The sequence below is a fragment of the Myodes glareolus genome, chromosome 6 (assembly GCF_982192425.1).
Source record: "Myodes glareolus chromosome 6, mMyoGla1.1, whole genome shotgun sequence".
Classification (NCBI taxonomy): domain Eukaryota; kingdom Metazoa; phylum Chordata; class Mammalia; order Rodentia; family Cricetidae; genus Myodes; species Myodes glareolus.
The window spans coordinates 66,093,910-66,120,767 of NC_142031.1; the positions used below are offsets into that span (position 1 = coordinate 66,093,910).

The 26,858-nt window shown below is 43.2% G+C and overlaps 1 long non-coding RNA gene across 1 annotated transcript in view; it reads right to left on the reverse strand.

Annotated features, from left to right (window-relative positions):
- The window catches only part of LOC148121845 (uncharacterized), a 47,806-nt gene extending 21,988 nt beyond the window's left edge, over window positions 1-25,818 (reverse strand). Inside the window, exons 1-2 of the long non-coding RNA XR_015738123.1 lie at window positions 25,741-25,818; window positions 8,036-8,206 (exon numbers count right to left, since the gene is read on the reverse strand). This is a non-coding gene — a long non-coding RNA (uncharacterized LOC148121845). The remainder of the gene's footprint in view (window positions 1-8,035; window positions 8,207-25,740) is intronic.
- Window positions 25,819-26,858: the final 1,040 nt, after the last annotated feature.

Below are 26,858 nucleotides of genomic sequence, written 5' to 3' on the forward strand. Positions count from 1 at the left end.
GGGACAGTAACTCCAGTGCCAGCAGATGCAGCGCCCTCTTCTGGTCTGCTCTGGCACTACATGCATGTGGTAGGCAGAGGCACATGCAGACAAAACACTCACATACACAAAAATGAAAACGGAAAAATTAAAAATATGTTCCCTCAACCAGATCTGTACTTCCCATATTAATTTTTCTCCTCAGTTCTAGATTAGTATCTATCGCTCCACATTCAGCAGGTTCCTTCTCTTATTTCACTAACAGCGTACTCTGCAGGGTAACCTCCAACTGTTAATTCCAGCAATGGGAGGATTTCCACCTTATCTTCTTAATCAGCTCTCACTTTACTTCAGCTAACTGTCACTGTGGAGTACCGCTCTGTCCCTGGACTCTGCAGGTGAGGAATTCCGACAGGCTCAGCTGGATGACCGTGTGGACCCTGGATCAGCTGGGCCACTGGTGCAGCACACGGTGTCTAAAGGGACTGGATGGCCGTGTGGACCCTGGATCAGCAGGACCACTGGTGCAGCACACGGTGTCTAAAGGGACTGGATGGCCGTGTGGACCCTGAATCAGCAGGACCACTGGTGCAGCACACGGTGCACTAAGAGCTGTTTTACCAAGTGCCTGGGGACCCTCTCGTGTGGCGAGTCAGGCGATGCCAGAGCAGCTAGACCTTTAGCACAGCAGCTGCCTACTGAGACGAAGGAAACAGAAGGTCCCTGCCCTCTAGGTCTGGAGTTGGAAATGCCAGAACCTCACCCCGAGTCACTGCAGTGAGTTGCTGAAAGCAGGTCAGGTGCCCAGGCAAAGCGCAAAGCAGAGAGGGAAAGAACATTTCTTGAGGAATGAATGGCAGGGAGCCAGGTTTCTTCATCCCCACATCACTGCACCTCTCCTGACCTCCTTTCCCTTCTCGCAGCTTCTGTGCTATCCCAGTCTGGATGGATGGCTTTCAGAACTTTTACCTTAACTCACAATTAGATATACATTCCAGAATGGAACCTGAGATAGCAGCACACACGTGTAAAATGAGAAACAAATGTCTGGCAATGAATACCTAGATTACAATATAAATACAGGCTGTTCTATTTCTTTAAGTGCTGTTTGGACATTCATAAATGATTTCTTCTCTCAGGAGAGCATTAGACATCCTAGCCCCACCTGGTCAGGTGACTTGCCCTGGACTGTGTGGAGCAGTGTCCCCTTCAGAGAGACTTTAGAATGCAGCCCACCCCTTTCTGACCTCTCCGTGATGCCAGAACATGCCAGACCGAGGCCGTTTCTGTTTGGATTCTGGAGTGAGACTGTTCAGAGAGAACTGCGCAGGGACGGCCCATCCTCACAGGATGTTTACTACAAGTAAGAAACAAACCTTTTCACTCGGGCTTGTGCCCCGTGCCTGTGCAACTGTGGCACAGTCTTCCCATCCACACCGGTAACCCACGCTGGGTGATCGTCTGGGAGACAACGGTGTTTTCTGCACCTTTCTCTCTTCCTCCTTTACACAACGGAACAATCCCAGCAGTGCACACATCTACACACTCTTCTTCCTTTACACAATGGAACAATTCCAGCAGTGTACACACCTACGCCCTCTTTATTCAGTCTCCACTGGGAATTTGTATTTAGAGCTGCTCACTTGCACTAGGAATCACGCCCATTACCTGGTAGTTTTCTTTCTATTTTCTTTATTTCTTGTTTCACTTTCTTCACTGAGAAATGAGTTCGCTGCATGTCTGATATGATCCACGATCCCTGCTATGCTAGTGTGTCCCCCACTGCTAGTGCAGGAGCTATAGTCTGACTGGTCTTGTTAGATGTATCAGACTGCAACCCAACTCAACATTTTACCTGCTATTGCTGTCTTCAGGGGCCAATGACAGAAGTGAACTTTATCATTGCTTAGAGCGTACAGTGACTCCCTCTCTCCATCTCACAGATGTGGACTTCTAGAGGCCTGTTCAGATACCCGGCTGTGGAGAAGGGCTCTGTACAGAAACTCCTGTCTCAAAGCTGGTTTTGATCTTCTGAGCTGGAAGAAGGTTCTGCTCTCTACACATCCAGACCCTCTCAGATCTTCCCTAGTTTACTTCTTATCACTAGATCTGGGGACAGGGCCCTGGCAACAGCTCCTGAGACACCAGTCGTTCCTCTGCCTCCCTGAAGGTTGGCCTAACTACTGAACAGAACACAGCACAGCGACATGTGATTCTCACTGCACTCCTGACTTGGATGGGCCAGGAAGGCCCTGCAGAGCAGAGCAGTTCAGCACAGGCTGTCTTGATAACTGCACAGCAGGCAGAAGATCTGAATTTATTTTGTTCTATTATGGAGGAGATTTACTGCTAATCAACAAATTAAATATCTTCACGTGCCATCCTAACTCTCAGCAAACTTTTTCAAGCTACTCAGGTACAGTCACACATTTGAAGTCTAAAATTCAGGATATCTGATAACACCCAGTGTGGTGGTTCATTCAGTAATCAATCCTGGAGGGCTTTCAGCAGCAGGACTGCCTGGGCTATGTAAGTTCTAGGCTGGCAAGTCAGGCCCTGTCAAAACAAAAATGAAAACACCCAGCAAAGAAAAACAAGCAGTAACAGAGAGGAAGAAAGAGTCTCTGAACTGTAATAGCACCCAGGCACTTCGTTTTGTCAGTTTTCCTTTGGTGTCCTTAGGCCGACATTGTTTGTCTTTACTGACACAAGTTAGAACAAGGCTGTCAGTTTTTTCTGCATATAGTAGCAACAGGAGCAATGGGTTTTAAGTAGAGAAAGGGTCCTAGTACTGAGAGAAGACAGAAAAAACTCTAACATAGACAGACAGGACTCAGTTTTTTTGTTTTTGTTTGTTTTGTTTTTCAAGACAGGGTTTCTCTGGAACTAGCTCTTATAGACCAGTCTTCAAACTCACAGAGATCAGCCTCCCTCTGCTTCCCTGAGTGCTGGGATTAAAGTTGTGCAGTGCCTGGCTGATAGGAAACATTTTTTAAAAACAATGAAAATTCACAGTTCCCTAAAAATGTTCTGGGGACAAGAAAATCTCTTGACTACATTGTATCTATCACAGCACCACCAGGATTACAGTAACTATTGTTGCTCAGAATCTGTTAGTAAAAGTTCTCTCTGCTCCATGATCCTTGATGAAGAAAGCTAAGTAACCTGCAGGCACAGGACAAGGCTTTGCTGCCCCTGGACTAGTGTGCTGCACATCACCGAGTTGAAGCCAGCTGGAGGTAAAGGAAGACATTTTGCTGTTCAGAAGAGGTCAGCTGTCTGCTACCGTGCACCATCCCCAGGGAACACCAAAGAACACAAGACAAACTAGAGGAGGATCTGCTCCTCCCAGAGGATGCTGTCGCCAAATGTGAAGGTAACTGAAATCATCTCACAATTCAGTCCACAGCCCAGGTAAGTCCTAATCTTGACTTTATGGAAATGACCAATTGGAAGGCTGTAGGTACCCAGGTCTTTTTCCCTTTTTCTTGGCGATTTGCAGGGCTGTTTGACCTCTGGCTCCCTGGCTCTCCTGCACTAGCACTGGCCTGAGGGTATAGCTTAGAGAGAACTTGGCTCTCTTTTGTTATGGTAATTCCACCTGTAAACAAGGTTCCAGCCTCAGGCCCTATACGCCTGCCATGCCTGCCTCCCCCAGCTGCTCCTCCCTGAGGTGCCGGGCACCTGTCATCTTGTTCCACTGCTCCTGATGGGAGGGGGCCGTGCCCTCTTGCCCTCTTGCCCACTACTATATATACCCGACTTGAGTTTAATAAAGTTGCCATTTGCTCTTTGGTGAATGAGCAGGTCTCTTTGTGTCTGTGTGTTTAAACCCTTAGGACAATCGTCCATTCTAGTGGACTTGAGTCAGGAAAGCGCACGCCTGTTTCGAGGTCTGAGTATTCACAGAAAAGTGCTGAGGCTAACAGAAGGCAACATTTAACACGCAGAGGTCTCATGCTGAGAAAGCAGGCTCTAGAAATTAGGGTAAGATTGCTACTCATAACTGCTAGGGCACCTGCAGGGTTCCCACCCTGTAGCTGACATAAACACAGCCATGCACACTGTAGGCACACACCATAGTCTATCAGCCAAAGGCTGAAGGACATCAGACACCTTCCCAGACCCTCTATAAATACAGCTAACAGAAGTGCATCCCACTTCAAGATTGGGCTCCAGATGAGGCTGAATCCCAACGAGACCCCTTTCTCTTATTTTTCATATAAAACGAAGATGACTGCCAATTAGATCATCTCAGATCTAAGATACTGTGAGTCTAAAGACAATTGTGAATATCTGTCAAACTTCTATTTCTATATTTTCATACATCAAACTCAATTAAAGAGAGAAATAAAAATTTAATTCCAGATTTTAAAAGATGCAATTATTTTGCACTGACTATAGGTCAGACAATATATCTGGCATTATGCAATAAGTCTCTTCAAATGATTTAACAACAAAGTTGTCAGTAATTAAACAAAACTATTGCAAAGAGCTAAACCAAAGGAAACCAAACCATACCAACCAGCTAGTAAACTGCAAATGTGCCCTCAAAATCTTATGGGAGTCAAAATTCCAGTAAAATAACAGAAGAGATGGAAACACAAGTTTCTTATTATCACACTTCATATGTTATAAAACATAACAGCTAACTTAGTTTTGGCAAATGATTAGGGATTGCAACACTCTGGCTTCCACAAAATAACTTGATTGTCAAGTGCATCTCAAATGGAGCATGTCTGTTAACTTCAGGCAAGCAGGGACCGCGTCGTCAGTGAGACACTGAAATTTCAACACTTCGGCATGGATCACACGACCAGATTAACAGGCCCAGGTGTTTAATGGTTGAGGGGTGGGATGTGGTGGTGGAGAATTTCAACAATGCAGATAATTGAAAGCAGATAAAGTTTTTAAAAATTTATATGAGTGTTTTGCCTGCATTTATACCATACACATGCCTGGTGCCTGCAAAGGTCAGAAGAGGACATCAGATCCCCTGGTCTAGAGTTACAGATGGTTGGGAGCTACCATGTGGCTTCTGGGAACTGAACCCAAATCCACTGCAAGATTACAGACATTTCTCACTGTTGACCCATCTCTCTAGCCTCAGATAAAGCCTTTGACTAATGGAAACACAAAATTGTAGCAATGACTCCCTCCCTCCCCAAAGGTGCCTTGCATGTACAGTTATACACATTATTTACTGTTTAGACATGCAAGTCTATGTGTCTCTTCTTTATGTATATGGTATACAGGCATGTATGTGTATGCATGTGTATGCATGTACACGAGGAGGGCAGAGGTTGATGCTGGTTCTTTCTCAACTGTGCTCCATCTTAGGTATGGAGACACTGTCACTGAGTCTGAAGCTCATTGATTGGTTGAGGTTGGTGGGCTGACAACCTCCAGCCATCTACTTTCCCTGCTCCCACAGACCTGGGTTACACCTCGCTTTTATGTAGGAGCTGGAGATCTAAACTCGGGTTCTTGTGCCTGCAGAGCAGGCACTTGCCTCACCGAGCCATCTCTCCAGCCCCATCAAAAAAGAGGAAATACAGTTTTCACCGCTCTCGGGAACTCTACCACAGTCTATCTTTACAGACAGATTGTGTTGTCCTCATGTTTCTCCTTTCCCCCTCCCCTCTTCCCATCCCTTTCCATCACCTATCTTAATTCATGTGTTCACAGGACACCGCAACCCCGGGAAGGTACATGACTACCACCTGGTGAAAGGCTCTGTAGTCGGGGACCTAGTTAAGCTGTGATCAGATTTCTGACCAGAAACTGAGATACAAATGTGTACCATTTACACCTCTAGTCTTGGACAACCTGATATAGAGCCGTATTTTGGTGTAGGAGGTCCTTCTGTTTATGTGTTGCTTTCATTGGTTAATGAATAAAGAAATTGCCTTAGCCTTTTGATAGGGCAGAACTTAGGTAGGTGGGGTGGGGTGGGGGAACAGAACTGAATTCTGGAAGGAAAAAAGCAGAGTGAGAGAGAGCAGCCATGGAACTGCCAGACTTAGACATGCTGAATCTTTCCCAATAAGGCACTGCCACGTGACAATATAGAGATTAAGAAAAATGGGTTAAATAAAGATGTGAGAGTTAGCCAATAAGAGCCTAGAGAAAATGGGCCAAACAGTGCTTTAATTAATACAATTTCTGTGTGGTTATTTTGAGGCTAAGCTAGTCGGGTAGCCTGGACGAATAAGTGGACCCCCCCTCTCCTTACAACAATAGGTAGTCAATATAGCAGGTAACATAATGACTGAAACGGGTCTAATGTCACTTCCATAACAACAATAGTAGTAATACTTGCTTAGAACTTTAAAATCCCTGGCAACACTCTTAATATTTGGCATAATTCTTCAGAAGATCCTTGAAGAACACATAATTATTTTCAATGTGTTGATGGAGAAACTGAGGCCAGAGACTCAATGACTTTTCCAAGTTCATTCAAACAAAAGATGACAAAAAATATTTGAACCTAAGTGACTAGCAAGAGACAGAGCTTATGGGGAATGTGTGACTAGAAGCACTGACATATGGGCCTGGCAAGAGAATGATGGCAGCCGCCTATAGGGTAAGAGTAATGTCAAAGGCAGAAAGGACGCTGTAAGACACCAAAGCCGACACTGAGGGTAAAGCTGCTCTCTGACTGAAGTACCTCATCTGGGGAGGAATACCTCAACTGAGTATAAGCAGGAGTCCAATGACGAGAGCACTGTCTTCAGTTTCCTGAGTTCATGCTTAGACATAAAAATGTATTTTCTTATATCCAACGGGAGAAAATTAAAATCCTTTTGGTATTAGGAACAGGGAGACTGTAGTTGTACTCTTTCCAACTGCTGGTTTGAGCACTGAGCGCAGCAAGCTGGCAAGAAAGGAGGCAAATTCCTAGCAGGATCCAAGACCCTGCTGGAGATATTTCATCACACGGAGTGAAAAAATTCATGGACGGGGCTGCTATGAAGGGATCCCTTCCTCTTGCTTAGCTGTCTCATCCATGAGACTCCAGGCTCTTAGCTCAGAACCATGTCTTGTCCCCTGGGGCATCCTCAAGATGGCACAAAAGTGATTTTATACCCATGCGTGTCAAATGAAGACATAAATTATCTTGTAAATTGTACCCACTCAATGGGTCATTTCATGATGCATGAGTTAAGGCATGCCTCTAAGGCTCTTAAAGAGTACACTTCCTATTGGGGGCACTTTAAATTTTACTCTTGACTTCAATGTTAATGTATAGTACACAGCCGCACTTAAGAACCAGCTTCTTGTAGCTGTGGGTGTAGCTCAGTGGAAGATGCTTGTCTCTCATACACTAGGCCCTGAGTCCATCCCCAACATCAGGACAACAAATATAAAGATAGACAAAGAAAGTATTTCTGAATGAAAGGTGCACATGTGTCTAGAAATGGCCAGAAAATACAGAACAGACAAGAATCTATACTTACAAACACTTAGCGTGTTCCTGAAAGACAGGTATTACCTGTCAATGATGATGACACATCATTTTGCTTCTTAAAAAAGGCAGGAAGATTTTCTTATTTCAGTTCTTGGGACCAGCTCCATGCAGTGCCTGTGAAGGCCGGAGGGCACAGGATTCCTCGAGCTGTAGCTACAGACTGTTGAGAACCACCATGTGGGTGCTGGGAATCACACTTGAATACTCTAGTAGTGCGGTCTTAACTGCTGAGCAATCTCCCCAGCCCATGCATATTTTCAAGACATATTTTCAATAAAGACAGAGTCCTTTACATGCTACATGTTCTTAAACATTGTTTCATAAAAGACAGCAAGTTCAATATAACACTAGAATTCCAGAGAACCTTAGATTCAAAGACATTCATGTAGAAAAACCTCTATCTTTCTCTCCATTATTCATGGGAACATTAAGGAAATTTCTTAAACATAGGTCTTTAGCAACAGACAAAGATAGAGGCAACCACTATACATGCCTCTCTTTGCTCTACAAAAAAGCAAAGGAAAGATGAGGCTTTTTGCAAGGCAACAATCAGGTACCCACAGTCCCCTTCTAAGGCATACTTACGGGCAACTCAGGGGCATCCTTCATGACCCGAAGAACAATATAGCTGCCTATGGAGTGGCCAATGAGTACAAGCTTCACATCCTTGGGCACGTGAGCTCTCAGAAAAGCTATTTTTGTGCTGTATTTGACCATTCAGACCATAGATGTCCTCAATTTCTTGAGCATTTAGCACTAGAAGAAATATATGAACATGCTTTAATGAATAAGTAAACAAGCTTATTAAAGTAGAAAAAGATCTACAAAATGCCGAGACTTAAAGACAGTGACCTAGAGTCAAGCACTGAGCACTTGCCGTAGCCTGTGATAGACGAGCTGCAGCACTAGACACTTAGATTCCAGACACCCACCCTCACCACAGAACGGGAAAGGCAGCAGCAGCTGAAACGTCAGAGTTCATGGGCTTTGTAAAGACTGACAGCTGTGGACCTGTGACGTAGGGCAGCTGAGATTCAACTGCAGGTTTGCCCTCCAAGCCCATGAACTTGCAGCTACTCCATGAGCCACTGCTAGTTTAGGTCAGTAGTTCTCAAGGTAGATCATGTAGCTAGTACTCGGGAAGGGCTGCTAGAAGACAGCTGGGCCCTGACACAGAGTTTCTGACACAGTAAGTCTGTGTGGAGGCCCAAGAATTTCCCTTTCTAAGTTTCCAGGAGATGCAGGCAGCAGAGTCTAGAGTTACACACTGGGAACCACTGGGTTAAGCTGACTCAGATCCAGTAACTAAGAAAACACATGATGGATACTGTTGACTATGTTGAATAATCTGTGCACATTTATAGAACTTACAGACTTAGGTAGAAACCTCAATGTTAACACATACAGTCGTGACCTGTAATAACCTTTCTGTTCCTATTCTTTTTCTAGGGTCTTCAAGATCTAATTAAAACTACCCTTGCATAAGCTCACTGATCCAGAAAGACAAAGACAGTATGTATTCACTTATAAGTGGACATTAGTTGTTAATAAAGGACAATCACACTAGAATCCACAGACCCATAGAGGCTAAGTAACAAGGAGGGCTCTGGGCAGGAGGGGTGGGGAGTTGTGTGTGGATCTCCCTGGGAAGGGGAAATAGAATAGATTTTGTGGGGGGACTTGGGGCAGATGAGGACAGGAACAGGAGGGATCGGGTGATGAGGTGGAAGGAGAGAATATTGGGAGAGGCAACTGGAATGGGGGGTGCAATTCAGGGGCAGGGTAGAAATCTAGCACAACAAAAACTCTCCAAAGATCTATTAGGGTGACCCTACCCAAGTCTCCTAGAAATGATCATGGTAGGAAGACAGTGATGCTCTTCACTCAGAGAAATGCTGCACCTCTCTCCAACTTCCTCAAGGGAAACACTACTAGAACACCACCATAGATGTGCATGTTCAACTACGTATCTGAATGTGAGCATATCAGTCTACATATACCTCCCTACATGTATGTGTATATATGTATGTGTGTATGTTTAAATACAGATCAAATAATAAATGAGTAACTTTATCTATGTATTTTCATTCAAACAGTATTTATAAAACTCCAACGACAATAAAACTAGACGTAAGACTAGAAAATAGTGCCGTGTGCTGGAGTTGTGTGTGCAGATGGTAACCCCTCACATCTTACACAGGGATTTTCACATCTGCAGAATTCTTACACTTTTACCCACTGTTACTCTGAAATGATACCCTAAGAATTTCTATCAAATTATTTCTATATCATACATATAGAATATAAAGACTAAAATAAGAATCTCAGATTTGAAATCCTTTGAACAAGATGAGTGTACCAATTATTCTTTAGATGGACTTTTAAGAACAAACTATGTTCATCATATATGTAATCAGAAAATCTAAAAAGTCATTAAAATTTAACTCTAAATTCAAAGTAGAACCAGAGACAGAATTAAAAACACCTTTATTTTATTTGTTTATTTATAATATAAATGGGTCTGGTAATGCTAGCCATCATATAATCATAGAACTTGAACTGTTAAGTATGCATGAATATTGAACTTTGTTTGAAAAGAGAGACGTTTTGACACACAGTCCCCAGATGTCATCATCTATTTTCCAGGGAAAAGTCACTTTGCTGTTACCCAGATGGAACAGCGAAAGCCCAAAGGACTTTGTAAGTTCATGCTGCAGGTCAAAGAAACAGCGGGTGAGAACTGTGGCCCCTACTTCTTTACGACTCGTTCCTTCAGAGATCTGAACGACATTCCTTTCACAGTTATTCCTAGGTTTACTATCTGAGGTGAAGGGTCACCTCACCATTCGGGCTCATCTGCTCCCAGCTCTCTCCATGTTCTGTAAGCTCTTTGGATGGAAATACTGGTGAGACCCTGCCAGCTCTGAAAGCGTCTGACAAACTGACGAGATGAGAGACGGCATCTACAACCATTACAAACGCTACCTTACTTAAAAACAAATAAAAACCTATGACCCCAAAGAATGACTTATAAAATAATTTTAATTATTATTCTCCAAACAGAGGTATAGTGGAATCACTATAATCAAAAGGCATCAAAGTATATTTCCCACTTGACGGGCATGAAGGGTCTGCCAAGGATCTCAACAGATAAATGCGGGGAACAGGAGGGAGATGCAGGAAGAACAAAATGCTACAAACAATAAACAAAAGTAAGAAGCACCAAGCGCAGTATTTGGAAGCGATAAGGAGTCTGAAGGCTGATATTGCCTATAGGGAGCCATGGAACTACGTGGCTGGAAAAGAAAGTTGACACGAATTGAGCAGGACATGGGCCATTGCAGCAGGGCATGCGACTGCAGAAAGGAGCAGCATGCTTGGCTGTGGGCTCAAGGGTGGGTGCTGCCATGCTGACAGCCCTGGTACTAAAAGGACTTGGGAAGGTGCCAGGGCTTTCAGACATACTATTCAGACACTAATGTACAGGTGGGCCATCCTGAGCAGCTCTCATCTGAAATGCCTGTCACCAGAATCGCCTAGATTTCAGGTCTCTGTGTCTGTCTGATTTAGGGATACTTGCCTTGAGTTCACTTCCTAAGCATCTCTCATTCAAAACTCTGCAATATGAGTGAGGCTCCCCAGTCTTCTCTGCCCCAGGACTGTAACCATGTGCTCCATTTCCAGACCCCTCTCCAGCTCTGCACTTTAACGTGGAAACATTGCGTTCCTAGTGACTGTGAGCAGCGGCTGGACTGTCCCCACCTTTGGGCTTGTCTTTCTTCAATGTTCTTCTGCTAGTCGTTGTCCTGGGGAGGGAACTCGAAGCAGCCCTTCTCTATCTGGAGGACTATTGGGCGTGGTTTTGTTTCTTTATAACTGCACAGGCTAAACTCATCATTAATTGAAAGAATATAAAGATCTCAAGGTAACGTTTTCATCTGCTAAAACTAAACCAGTATAACTAGCTTGCGCTTCATGTGTATTGCACAAAAGACTTGAAGTAGTTGATGATATATTTTTCACTGAGTAAGTGGACTCCAGTAAGCCAAAGCAAGAGAATAATTTAAACTCCCAAGTTGTTAAAATTGTGTTTCATTTGTCTTTCTTGAATCATCAGAGAACAGCTGTTATTATGTTCTGTCATTATATCCACTTTACGATTCTGTCAATGTGCTATAACAGGAATATCATTCCCAACTGCTCATAGTTGTAACGCATGCTCACATGAGGCAAAGCATGCTGCCAGCCTCTGCTGTGCTGCAATAGCTCGCGCTCTCACGCTCATTCTGTGTTTTCCAAACCATACCGTGCATGTCAGGCACCTGTACTTAGGGTGATAACCCTGCACGGGAACGATGTCCCTGTCCTGCCTGCACTGACCCATCTTGTGGCCCCCATTTGTAAAGCACAACCTCTAATAGGTAATGTAGGATGTAAGGCCCATGGCTACACTTGGCCTCATAGATCTTTTGGGATACTTAGGGTACAGATGGAAAGTCACCTCGGAAGGTGGACATGGGCATCTCTATTAATTCTCCTGCAGTACCATCTATCATTGTCTACTTGATCATAAATCCTAAGTGATGACAGACTGCCCTTGCACCCCCTTCACCGTTCGCTGGCCTCTGGGCCTCTAGATGGCACTGTTCCCATTAGGTAGCAAAGAGCTCAGACTAACTGCTAAGTTATTAACACATTATTAAGTATAGAACAATCCAAACAATAAGCATTCAAGTAAAGTTATAAATGAGCAAAAAACATTTTAAAACACAAATATATTTCCTAAATTCTGACTCACAACATACATACACGTTTCACTTATGTGGGGCACTAGTTCATAGTAGGGAAGAATCCATGGCCAAGTTCTGGAAGTTCTGGTCCTTGGAGCAGCAGCATGAACACTGTTGGAAACTTGCTAGAAATGCAGACTCTCAGGTGTTTCCCCACATCTACTGATCAGTGTGTTTGGGTGTACACTTTTTCTAATAAACCTTTAATAACTTTGAGATGTCAAAGTTGAGAATGCTGATTGTAGGGTGAGTGATCCTTCACATCTGTTCTCAATTTTAAAGTTGCTGCTCATATTCTGTTCATTTGCTTCAGATTTTAGTACATCTTTGAATGGCTGCTATAACAATTGCTGTTGCTACAATTAAGAATTCTTTATATACAACACGCCTTTCACTACAAGATAAGGATTAAGGAATAAAACATGATAGCTGCATATCACTGAGAAGTTTGAGCAAAGGGATTAGATAATTAATCTTCATTAGGGATCCACTAGTCTCTTACATTTAAAGAGTTTCTTGTAGACAGCAGATAGTTGGACCTTGTTTTTAGCTACTCTGAGACACTATCTTTAAAGTACTCATTCAAACTGAGTACTAATACAATTAGATAAATGATTATATACAATTTATAAGTGATCTTTAAAATAATTATGTGTCATATGAATGCCTATGTGTAGGTAATGTACATGTGAATGCAGGTGCCTGGAAAGTCCTGAAAGGTGCGCTGGATTCTATGGAGCTGGAGTGATTGTGAGCTGCCCAACTTGGGTCCTCTGCTAGAGCAGTGAGTGCTCTGAGCTGCTGAGCCACCTTTACAGCTACTCCAAGTGTGGCTACCAAAGTTTCTTCCCTTCTCTCCCGGCAAAATTTGCAGGGCCATATGACCTCCGGCTTCCTGGAGTCTCTGCACTAGCTCTGGCTTGAGGGGATAACTTAGCAAGAACCTGGTTCTCTTTGTTATGGTGATTCCACTTGTATTCAAGGTCTTAGCAGTGGGCTGATAGCCTGCCTCCCCTAGCTGAACCTGCCCAAGGCGCCAGGAAGGCTTTAATCTTCCCGACTGCTCCTGGTTGGGAGGAGGCCTTGCATTTTCGGTCTTTCTAGCCCACTGGTATAAATATCTGACTTGAGTTTAATAAAGTTGCCATTTACTCTTGTAGATGAGCCAAGGTCTCTTTTGTCTGTGTCTCTTTTTCAACCCTCAGGACAATAGTCCCTTCTCGTGAGCCCGAGTTCAGGAAGCGCGCAGCCTGGGTCGGGCGTGGGTATCCATTGGGAAGCGCCGACTCTTACATCCAAGTGCTTTCAATTTGTTACATTTGCCTTTTTTCATTTTTTTTTACCTTTTTCTAGCCTAATTGAGCATATTTAAATATCCCAGTTTTCTCTTTTTGTCATAGTAGCTGTATTTCTTTACATTTTTTAAGTGGTTGCCCTAGAATTTGCAGTACTTAATCTAAGCCCAATTTATGTAACAGTATATCACCTTACCGTTAGCTCAGGTATGTTACACAACAGTATTCTCTCTCATCCTTGGTCATCCTTTATACCATTGCCAATAGTCACATACCCACACATTATCATCACTAATTAATTTGAGTAGATATTAGGTAAATTTAGAATAAGAAAATTTTAAAACCTTTTAACCATTTCTTCTTTCTTGCTTTTGTTTTATATTTTTATTAATTAAGTGTGTATGTGTTTACGTGGGTGAGTGCATGCATGTGTACATGCCTGTATGTGTACACTTATGGGCTCATATCTTCACAGGTGTCCGCAGAGACCAGAGGAGGTGTTTGATGCTGTGGAAGCAGAGTTACAGGTGACTGTGACCTATTGGAGATGGGTGCGAGGAACTGAGCTCTGATCCTCTGAAGAGCAGAGAGTATTCTTAACTGGTCAGTCATCGTTCTAACCACACCTTTCCATTCTTGCTATAGCTCTGATTTTCTATCTCCAGTCTTCTTTCCTAGGGCAGAGCTAAAGCAAAAGGTCTCCTCAGCTTCTGTCTACAAAGTCTTTATTCATCTTTTACTTCCAAGGGTAATTAAATTAGACACAGAACTCTAGGTTGCTGATATTTTTCTTTCATACTTAAGTATTTTACTTTATTCCCCTCTTTATATCTGACGAGAAGGCTCTGGAAGTCTCATCGTTGTCTTCTTTCAAGGCTTCTATTTGCCTTTGGTTCCCTGTAATTTCAATATGGTGAACACAAGGGCAAAGATTTTGAGTATTTATCCTGTTCAGTGTACTCCACGTTTCCTGAATCTGAGTTTTATTATTTGACTTAAGTGCTTCCATTATTCTGGCTCCATTCTCTCTGTTCTCTGGTATTGTAATTATGCAGATGTCACATCTTTGAGACTTCCCATAGTTCTTAGATATTCTGTTCTTTAAAAACATTATTTTTTTCTACTTGCATTTCAGTTTGGGAAGTTTCTACTGGCCTATTTTCAATTTCACAGATCCTTTACTTAGCTGCTTGAGGTCTAAAGACAAGCCCAGGAAGCCAGTCTTCATTTTGTTGCAGTATTGTAATACTTCCTTCTGATTCCTTAAAGAGCTCCCAGCTGCCAGGGGTTCCCATCCTCTGCAGTGTGTTACAGCTCTCACTGGGGTCTCAATAGTGACAGTCACGTTTATTTTAAATTCTCTATCTGAGAGTCTGAGAATTGGCACTAGGCACATCTGAGTTTGGTTAGGAGTCACAGTTTGTTTAGTCTTCTTGACTTTTTCTTGTCTTTACAAAGCCTTGTAACTTTGACTGAAGTTGGACATGATGTGCCAGTTCTAGGAACTGAGGGAAACAGATCCTTGCATGAAGCTCAATGTCAAGGTGGCCAGGACCTGAGCTACATTTAATATCCGTCAGAGGCTTTGGTTCCCTCCACGTCTTTGCTTTTTCACCCTTCTTGCAGTTGGTTTCCCCTAAGAGCTCCTGATCTGCTCCTGTGTCTTGCAGTGCACACACCTTTGTTACATTAGCAGTCTATTGACACAGGGTAAAAGTGATCTACAACCTTATACTTAATGTCATCCTTGGGGCGGGGCTGAGACTCTGTGCCATGTCCATAAAAATATTTTTCTAATTACTTTCTTCTCTGTCTTAGGCAAGAAGTCCAGGAGGCCCTTTCCTCAGGTTAGACAAGGTCTTGCAGAGTCTCATCCCCTGGAGAGTAGCATTTGCTATTGAGAATTCTTTGGGAATGCTGCAAAATGATTTCTTCTCTTCCCTCCTCAGGAAGACCTGGGGGATATTCTCAGATAATTACTGTGTTAGCTTTATTGCCATGACAAAGATCCTATGGAGATTAGCTCATGGTTTCAGAGGTTTCGATCCATAGCTATCTAGCCCTGTGGTTTTGGGTATTTTGGGAAAAGACCATCTAGGCAAGGAATGGCAGAACAAAACTGTTGGCTTCCTGGTGACTGGGAAGTAAAGAGAGGAAAGGGAAAAAATAACTTCCAAGGTTATGACCTCAATGACCCACTTACTCCAAAATGGTTGAGAGGTTTCAACCCATAGCTGTCTAGCCCTATTGTTTTGGGTATTTTGGAAAAAGACTATCTAGGCAAAGAATGGCAGAACAAAACTATTGACTTTCTTCTGACCAGGAAGTGAAAAGAGAAGAGGGGGACAGGGAAAATAACAAATCCAAGCAAGGTCTGAGGAAGTAATTTTTTTAGGTGAGGCCCAAAAGGTAAAACCAAAGCTGTGAAGAAATAAAGAGCTTAGTTATTAAAGCAAGAGAAGTGGTCCCTCCACCCGTGGCTCTTCTTGTTACATCCAGTAGCATCACAACTAAGGAATATGGGTGAATATTCAAGCCTGTATGCGGCAGGGAGGATGAGGAGGAATAAACCAGTAAGAATCTGAGGACCATGACAGAAAATTTGCTTTTTAGTCTGAATGACACAGGACTGGTGTAGGAGGTCCTTCTATTTATGTGTTGCTTTCATTGGTTAATCAATAAAGAAACTGCTTGGTCTGATGTAGGTTTCTGTCTGCCCAGTCCTGCAATAAACACACAGAAATTGTATTATAACACCACTTGGCCTATTAGCTTATGCTTCTTATTGGATAGCTCTTATATCTTACATTAACCCATTTCTATTATTTTGTATTTTACCACGAGGGTTGTAGCCTACAAGGTTCTGGCTGGCGACTTGTGTCTTTTTCCTCTGGTGGCTACATGGCACCTCACTTAATCTGTCTTTCTCCCAGCATTCAGTTTAGTTTTCCTGCCTAGCTCTACTCTGCCCTATCACAGGCCAAAGCAGATTCTCTATTCATTAACCAATAAAAGCAACATATATACAGAGGGACTTCCCACATCAGAAAAGCACACAGAGGAAGAGGACACAGACAGACTCAGCTGGGGAAGAATCTGCTTTATGTAAAGATAGCACTGCAGACCAGAAGGGCAAAGACAAAGCTACCAATCTAATGAATGGGGCAAAACACTTAATGACCATATAAGGAGAGAGGGAACAACAGATGTCTTCCAGCCTGAGGGATCCTCCACAGACAGTGAAAACGCATGCATGCAGAGCTATTTTTATAATCCTAACAAAAAAGATGATTTTGGCTGGTTTTATGATGGTGAACATTTCTGTACAACCAAATAAATGCAGAAATAAGGTCAAAGACATACCGACAGGGAGTCTTGCAATGTGCCCCAGGCAGAACACAATTTCAAAGTTTATTGCTTACAACCCAACAGATACCTCTGACAGTGACAGAGAAAAGTCACAAAGGGCCAGAAAGAAAATCCCAGAATAAAAACTCCACATTAAACAGATAATCATCTTAAAAAAGGTGGGAGAAAGTTGTTAAAAACTTAAAATTTGAACTGGGCTGTGGTGGCACACTCCTTTAATCCCAGCACTATGGGGGCAAAGGCAGAGAGGTAGGCGGATCTCTGTGAGTTCAGGGCCAGCCTGGTCTACAAGAGCTAGTTTCAGGACAGGCTCCTAAGCTACACAGAAACCCTGTCATGGGAAAGAAAACCAACAACAAAATTTAAACTTTGATAAAGATATATAAAAACATTTACAAGGGAAATTACAAAACTGCATGTGGTACCTTCTCCATTAGACAAGGCTCCTCTGTAATATATATATATATATATATATATATATATATATATATATATATATATATATATATATATGTAAAGAAAACTAAAACCACACACCCAGAGTAGTAACCCTGGTTGGTTGCTATAGTAATTTCCCTCTGGTTTGCCACAGTTTACCAATAGCAATTCTGAAATCATAGGCTCTGAGCATCTGTAACGTTTAAACTTATCCGGAATAACGAAGATAAGCAGTTTTGGCATGGTGACACTGTTTATTAAAGAACTTAGTCCAGGGCCCACATTTTATAATCTGGGTTTCAACTCCACCGCAGAAAAAGAATTCCTCACGGATAGGGTTTTCTTCCGGAATGTCTAAGCCCAAGGCTAAATAAAAGGATGGGGGGGGGCAGGTATGAGAAATAAAATAAAGACCAAGCAAAAGGCAGGAGAGGTGTGCACAGCTGTAGTCTCAGCCCTCAGGAAGTGGATGTGTGAGTTCAATGTTAACGTCTTTAGCTACATAGAATTAGACACGAGTGTGGAGACCCTGTCTCAACCTCCTTTTCACTCAATCCCCATCCCCCACAAAAGGGAGGAAAATTTAAAACCTTGAATCAAAGACAAAATTGAAGAATTAAAAAGGGTCATTTCAAAAACACTCAGAAGAGAATGCCACAGGTGTAAAACTATTCAGCTATCTGCATCAAAAGATTGAAAGGCAAATTCAAACCAATCACAAGAGGTTTCCTGAGAAACAGGTATTCACCTGGTCAGGAATGGCCAGGAATCACTGTTAGATTAGCATTTTCCCCCGTGGCTGTCTCCAGTTGGAAGCCACAGTGCCCTTGGATGACTTCCCTCCCCTAGGCTGGCCTCTCTGGTAGCTCAGTGCCTCACCTGAGATGGCCCTCAACCTTTACCTGGCAATGGCTGGGGAAAGCTCAGCTCTCCCAGGATGGGACACTGAGTTCCTTATGCTCATTCTAGTCACCCTCTTCTGTCCAAATTCTGCAGTAGTCTTATGTAAGGGAAGCACCGCATCACTGGATTATGAAAGATGTGGGCAGGGAATCCCAGGGCATGGGGCGGCAAGCATGCATGATTCTCTGAATCACGTTATACACACAAACTGGTGACTCTGAAATCTTTAAGGAATCCTCCGTCTCTGTTTCTGCCCTCCCTGTCTGTGGGCACCAGGTCTCAACACTTTAAGACTCTGTCCTAGCCTTCAGGACAGCCTCCCCCCCCCCCCCCCCCCCCCCGTGCTATCCGGTCCTTTCCTCGGTGCCCACTGCTTTTCTGCAGTCACTCTGCTCACGCTTTCTCCCCAGTCACTTCTGGACGCCTTCCTGCTGCTGTCAATGACCCATTTGCTGCCTCCCACCAGGAATTCCAGCCCCTCTCTCATGGCTGCAGTCACTGTTCTGACCCTGGGCTCTGAAATGTTTTTTTTTTTTTTCTGTCGGGGGAGGCCGTGCTGAGTTCCTGGTGGAAGTGGTTGGAGAGTGGCAGCTGGAAGCCTCCCCTGCAGGCTCTCCCTGGTGGACATGTCTTCCCCTCTGTGCTGCACAGCCACTGGTCACACTTAACACTTTCAGCAGAGCAAACTTCAGTCATTAAACACAGCTGACTCTTAACTAAATGACTCCAGTAATGAGACCTTGGGAGTTTGATTAACCCAAGATTTATGAGAGTTCAAATAGATATGAAGCTCAAGCACTGTCTATGAAAACTGGAAAACAAGACCCACAGTAGCAATTCTAAAACACTTCAAACAAAATAACTGGACTAAAAAATGTGAAGTGGAAGTCACACTGGTGTTCCCAGGGTTCTCTTCCCTTCCCTTCCCTTCCCTTCCCTTCCCTTCCCTTCCCTTCCCTTCCCTTCCCTTCCCTTCCCTTCCCTTTCCTCCCCTTCCCATCCCCTCCCCTCCCATTCCCTCCCCTCCCTTTTCTTCCCTTGTACATCTGAGTCGCAGCAAGCAGTGGAGAAGGAAGGAAAGAAAATCTTACCTAAGAGCCTGAGGTAATTCAGTACTGCATGGGCTGATTAACAAAACACTATGTTATGACAATTATAGGTTGCTGAAGGGTGACAGTTTCACCCTCAGCCTCGGCTTCAGTCTATGAGCAGGCCTGGATTAAGTCAATTTGATAAGCACCAAGTGTCGGGATGGATGACAACCAAGTATGACTATGACTTGTGCAATTTATGAAAACCTGTTTTTCTAAATACAGGTGCTTTATCTGTATTAATAATTTTTGAATTTTGTGTAGCAACATAGCCTTCCAATTTAATCTTATACATTCCTAGACAATATGTGAAACAGAGAATCAGCATTTCATCAGTATAAATTTTAGATCAAACATACAATATTTTTGTTATGTTTATTACAATATTTATAATGCACATATATAAACTATTTATATTGTATGAAGTCAGTGAGAACAATAAAGCTGAACTGATGAACAAAAATATTCAAAGTAGAGTTGTATGTGTATCTTACTAAGGCTTCAGCATCCAAATGTCTGCTGTTTATTTTTTCTATCCAGAATTCCTACAGTCATGTAGGAGCTGGTGATGATAACTTTTAAAAAGCTTGAGCTAGAGGTTGGAGAGATGGCTCAGGGAATAAGAGTCTCTTCCAGAGGTCCTGAGTTCAATTCCCAGCAACCACAAGGTGGCTCACAGACATCTGCAATAAGATCTGGTGCCCTCTTCTGGCCTGTAGGCATTATTGCAGGCAGAACACTGTATACATAATAAATAAATCTTAAAAAAAAAAAAGCTTGAGCAAAATGACCCAAGAGTTTTCAACCACATGAAGCATCAAAAAGACATAGCAGGTTTTTTTTTTTCAGATTTCCCCCTTTTCCTCCGGTACATGTGTGTCCTCACCTGTTTGCATATGTATGGAGGACAGAGGTCATCTTAGGGTATGTTTGTCTATGCTCGCAGGGACCTTAATTTCTTCAGACAGGGTCTCTCTGCGCTGACTGGCTGGCCAGTAAGCTTCCAGGACCCGTATGTCCCCTCCCACTCTCCCTGTGCCGGGGTCACAACAGAGCTCTTCAGTGAGCACTCGGGGTCCAAACTCAGGTCCTTCAGCGTGCACAGCGCACACTTTACCCAGGGAGCAGCCGCCCAGTCTGCAAGAATTCCATTACTCTGTCTGCTAAGAACCTGTGTCACTTACCACACACATGGGAATCTAAGAAGCTCCTAAAGCGTCCCCAGAAGCCTGTCTTCCCGTGAATCACTGCCGTCTCACCATGAGACACAGTAGAACACACACTCGCGCATGTCTGATTCTTGAATGGAAATTAATTCGTGTGGTTCCTGGGTACCAGCGTTTAAGCTACTTGTGAACTATTTGGCGACTGGAATGCACAGATTGGCTTTTGAAAGGTTTGTGGCAGACACAGCAAGACACAGTAATTCATATGGAAAGACGATGTGAGAAGGAAATATGAAAAACAGCAGAAGCTCTAGTCCATATACTAACAAGCTGGTTACCCGTATGTGTTAAACCACAGAGGTGAGACTGGCAGTTGGCAGTTTGTTTTGCTTAGAGGTTTTTTTTTCATTTTTTATTTTTTTTTTTTGAGTGGGGCTGGGGATTGAACCCAGGGCCTTGCACAAGCTAGACAAGTGTTCTACTACTTAATATTCAAAGTCATTCGAGGTTTGTTTTTAAGTTTAAAATGTAGTGAATCTGATTTTGCAATAGCAGATCAGCTTGCTTCCAAAAAATCTTCCACTGGTGACAACTAGAGAAGCTAGGGAAAAGTTTTTTCTGCCTGTTATAAAAAAATACCAGTAACCACTAAAAGAATGGTCCAAGAATGTGTAACAAATTTGTACAACAGTAAAAACAAAATGTGGTAGATGAGTGAGAAGAAAGCAGAGAATAGATTGAAAAATATAACATCAAAAATACGGAATACAGAACCTGTCGGCAGCACTCTGCTCTCTCTGTTCCCCCAGACTCAATCCCTCAGGCTCATCTCCAGCGCTGCAGCGGACACCAGCTGCAGCCTCCCTTTCCCCTGCCCACATCTCCTGTGGATCCCCCAGACCAATCTCTCCTGGCTTCCCTTCCTGACTCATTGCTATATCCCAGCCCCCAGCTCAAGCAGATGATCCCTGTCCAACTGCAGGCCACAGCTTTGAGAAAACTAGGTGGGCTGCCCACAAACCTTCTCCACTTCTCTGTTTCCAGAGATCCCATCCCTAGGTCTCCTTCCTAGCTCTGCAAGAGATCACCAGCTGAGGGTTCCCTTCCTTCTGCAGCTGACATGTCTCCTGTGGAACCCAGGGACCATCCCTTCCAACCTCCTCCCCACACTTGTTGCTTCATGTCAGCCTCCAACACAGCAGGCATTCCACATGAACACACCAACTGAGCAGGCCAGGAAAACAGTCAACACACAACCATCACACTCTGAAAATCCAGAGAGGAAACAGAAACCAAGGAACAAAATACCCAGCAAACAAAGACAAACCCGGAAATCATCATCTAGACCTATAATCACCACAAACTGAGATGCCTAGATGCCAGTATAAGAACACAATCAGTAACAGTCACTATAGTATGTCTCCACTAGAGCCCAACTACCATACCACAGTAGGCCAAAGATATTTCAACATAGATGAAGCACAGAAAAAGACCTTAAAAACCAACTATATAGCCGGGCGGTGATGGAGCATGCCTTGAATCCCAGCACTCATGAGGCAGAGGCAGGCGGATCTCTGTGAGTTGAAGGCCAGCCTGGTCTACAAGAGTTGGGTCCAGGACAGGCACCAAAGCTACAGAGAAACCCTGTCTCGAAAAACAAAACAAAGCAAAACAAAAAGAAACAAAACAAAACAACAACAACAAAACCCCAACCATATTATGATGATAGAGGTCCTTACAGAGGAAATGAATATATACCTCATAGAAAGTCATGAAATACATAAATACACCTCCACCAAAATAACAGAAATCAACAATCATTTGGTGTAGGAGTTTTTGTGTTGATTTCATTGGTTAAATAAAGAAATTGCCTTGGCCTTTTGATAGGGCAGCCCTTAGGTGGGCGGAGTAGACAGAACAGAATGCTGGGAAGAAGAAAAGTGTGGCAGACGCCATGATTCTCCGGCCTGGGACTGACACTGGTTAGGATCTTTCCCGGTAAGCCACGACCCCGTGGTGATACACAGATTACTAGATATGGGTTAAAGTAAGATGTGAGAGTTAGCCTATAAGACGCTAGAGATAAAGGGCCAGGCAGCAATTTAATTAATACAATTTCCGTGTGGTTATTTCAGGTGTACGCTAGCCTGGCAGGACAGAACAAGGAGCCCGCTGCTCCTCTTACTACAGTCATTGATCACTGATATCTCCTAATATCAATGGTCTCTATTCCCTAATAACAAGACACAGACTAACAGAATGGGCTGCTGGAAGTATTACCATTCCTGATTTCAAAGTGTACCACTGAGCTATAGCAATAAAACCCACACAGTACTGGCATAAAAACATACATGATGATCGCTGGGATCAAACTGAAGACCCAGACATAAATCCACACTCCTATGGTCACCTGATTTCTGACAAAGAACCCAGAAACAAACAACTGGAAAAAGAAGGCATCTGCAACAAACGGTGCTGACAAACTGGATGTCTGCATGGAGAAGACAATAAATGGAAAATGTGGAAAAAAACAAGCTGCATAGGGATAGAAGTAAGGAAAAGATGGTCTTTCAAACAAACAACACAGGCCAACTAGATATCAATATGGAAAATAAATGAATCACAACAGAGAGTACCACATATAGATTAAAATATAAAAAACAACAAAGCTTCCAGGAGACTCCTGTTTCCATTACACTGCATCTCCTGATCTTTATACCAAGTGTACTTAAACAAGTTACAGCACTCTATAACCATAAAGAAAAGGGTTTAAAAACGCATCCTTTAGATTAAGAACATGCATTTGTCACTAGACACTGGTAGTGAAAGTATAGTCAGAAGATAGAGTAAGAGAGGATGCACACACATATGTACAGTTTCCTGGTTATGAGACCATTGTTAGGATGTTCTCCAGCAACAGGTGTGAATCTTGAATGCTACTCATGTGTCATTATGGATTTGTTTGTGTGCTTGTATGTGTACAGATTTACAGTGTTCTCCCACGGTATAATTTTCTTAATCTCCTGTGTACTCTCTACCTGAAGATATAATTACTTTTTTGTGGGGCTAGGGGTTGAACTCAGGACCCTGCATACGTTAGGTAATTGCTCCATCACTGAGCTACATCTTCAGTCCATATGTTTTGTATTACATGTGTTTAGTATGTATAAATAAAAATAGACTTCAACACGCACATATCCAGAATATGCAAAGAACATCTGCAAATCAGTAACAAAGAGACAATCCGATGAAAATACATGCAAACTATCAGAAGGGCACTTTATAAAAGCAAATGGCCCCAAACAGATGGCTAATAACCATAAGGGATTTCTGGAAGAGTTAAAGAATACCAATATGGAAACTATCATCTGGGTGTGTTGATGGATGTTCAGAATCCCGGAATCTGGGAGGGTGAGGCAGGAATGTTGTAAGTTTGAGACCAGTCAGGTTTACACGATATAAAATTATGTCAAAAACAAACAACAAACAAACCAACCCCCAAACAAAACCCCAGCTGTTGTAGTTCACGCCTATTCTACTAGAAACTAGGGAGGTAGACATTAAGATCAGTAGTTCAAGATCGGTATGGATTACAGAAGACCCTGTCTCAAAAAAACAAAACAAAACAAAACAAATACAAAACAAAAAATCTCTATAAAATATAATGCTGATCACAGGGGACAGATTTGCAGAAACACACCACACATACACATACACACACACACACACACACAGAGAGAGAGAGAGAGAGAGAGAGAGAGAGAGAGAGAGAGAGAGAGAGAGAGAGAGAGAATCAGGGCTGGAATTCTCCTACTCCAAAAAATAAAGGCCTTAAATATCAGGTTAGTGAGTTAGTGGAAACCAGTGATTTCCAGACCATATCTTGTAAGAGACCTGAATTGGCAACTGTTACAACTAAAAAAATAAGAAGTTATCAGGAAATACAGGGCATCTCATTTATTCTTGCTACATGGCACACCACCCTAACACTTAATGCCTTTAAACAACATGTTATATTTTCACAGATTATGTGTGTTAGGACACCCACCCAGAGAGCAGCAACACATTATCTGTAATGGTACTCATAACTTTCATGCAAATTTCTCAGGAGAAACCACGAGGGACAGAAATGTCTTTCAACTTTATATGGAAAACAAGAAAGCATTCAAAAGACACCAAACACTCCTACTTACAGTCCCAAAGGCTCCTAACAAAGAGGTGGGGTTCCTGAACTGGTCTTCTCCTATAGTCAGACTGGTGACTACTCTGTCATCATAGACCCTTCATTCAGCAACTGATGGAAGCAGATGCAGAGATCCACAGCCAAGCACTGGGCTGAGGTTCAGTTCAATCGATAAAAGGGAGGGGGAATTATATGAGAAAGGTGTGTGTGTGTGGGGGGGGTGTCAAGATCATGACAAGGAAACCCACAGAGACAACTGACTGGAGCTCATGGGACTCACAGGCTCTAGACCTACAGCTAGGAGACTGCATGGGACCTACCTAGACCCTCTGCAGGTGGGTGACAGTTGTATAGCTTGATCTGTTTGTGGGGCCCTTAGCAGTAGGATCAGAACCAGTCCCCGGTGCATGGGCTTGCTTTTTGGAACTATTTGCTATGGTGGGGTTTCTTGCTCAGCCTTGATGCAGTGGGGAGGAGCTTGATCCTGCTTCAACTTGATACACCAGGCTTTGTTGACTCCCATGGGAGGCCTTACCCTTTCTGAATGGAGATGGAGGAGGAGTGGATGGGGGGGCTTAGAAGGGAGGTGGGGAGAGAAGTAGAAGGGAGAGGGAACGAGAGGAGGGAAAACTGTGATTGGTCTGTAAAATAAAATAAACAAATAAAAAATAAAAATCACTAATAACCTGAAAGAGAAAAAATGAATTAGTGAGTCACGCAAGAACTGTCTCAACCTGTATTCTGAGCTGGGTATGTGTTTGTGTGTGTGTGTGGTGAACCCCACCAAAGGTGAGAGTTGACAACTACGGCAGGAAGAGTTAATAAAAGCAGTGTGGACCTCAGATGCGAGGGCAGCCACAGACGGACTCTGACTCATTTCTAGCGCACTGCCTCACAAGGCACAGGCTCATCCCGCTGGAGACCTTGTCACAGGTGGGGTGCGTGCAGTACCATCTCATTCTCCACGGCAGCGGCTCCGCACCCGGGATGATGTCGTTATCCCGTCACCGCCTTGAGTGCAGCACGCCCGTCCTTCCTCAGGGAAAACCACCCACCGTGCGGTCTGCAGCACCTCTTCGGTCCCGATGACAACCTGCGACAGGTTATTCTCAGATCTCCCGGCTAAGCGTCACCAGAACCGGAAGTCCCACCCGTCGTGACATCACAACATCGCGTCGCGCCCATCCAGGAAGTTGGTCCCCCTTACGTGTGAGGATAATGAGTGTAAGTTTTGATGATAGCTTGGTAGGAATGTGGTCCCTAGCCGGCGACATCGCTGGGAGCACTTAAAGAGTTTCCTTTATGTCTTCTGAATTTTACCCGCTTTCTGTTCTTTGTGGTTATTTATTAGTTTTTCCCCTCCTCCGACGCCCTTTCTTCTGTTCTCCACACCTGCCCCCTTTCCTGTCTTCCATCTTCAGTCCCTTCTTCATGCACACAGGGAAGTTGACTCTCAGTTAACCTTCGCGTTGGTATTCTGCTTCACATAGTCTGCACTTTGGGATAATGAGACTGTTCAGAGGTGCTTTCAACTTACCACAAGCTCCAAGATCGTATCCTCAGCACTTGGTACATTGTAGGCGATCATTATATTTATCTCCATAAAAGCTCTGTACCTTATATGACATTCTTATATCTAGACAAAGTAACATGGAACTTTTAAAAATCACAGTAATTTTCACCCACGCATGGAAACGAAGCATTGCTCCTGTATTCAATACCTCAGTGATGGTGCCACCGTCTAGCCAGCTGTGGAATGAAAACTGCTAAACTTCATTACCCTTCTTTGTCATTCTACTTTCCATATCCAATAGGCAACATTTGATTATAGAAAAAGCCATTCATCGTACTAAGGGTTTTTTATGATTCATAAACCCTCACGACAGTTCAATGAAGTCAGTATTAAAAGTGATCATTAGAGTCTGGAGACATAAATATGTGGAATAAATGATTATGTTACAATGCCAGTATGTGACATGTACAAGGTAGTGTCCCTCATGAACACAGTTTTATGTGTGTAAATTTCCCACTAACAACGTTGTAAAACTATATTTATATGATGCCACTCAGGTCTATTGACCTACATCTCCAACAGCAGGATGCATTTAAATGTCAATACAAAATGGAAGTGGAATCTTAAAAACAGATGGACGTCAAGGTACACATCTCTCTC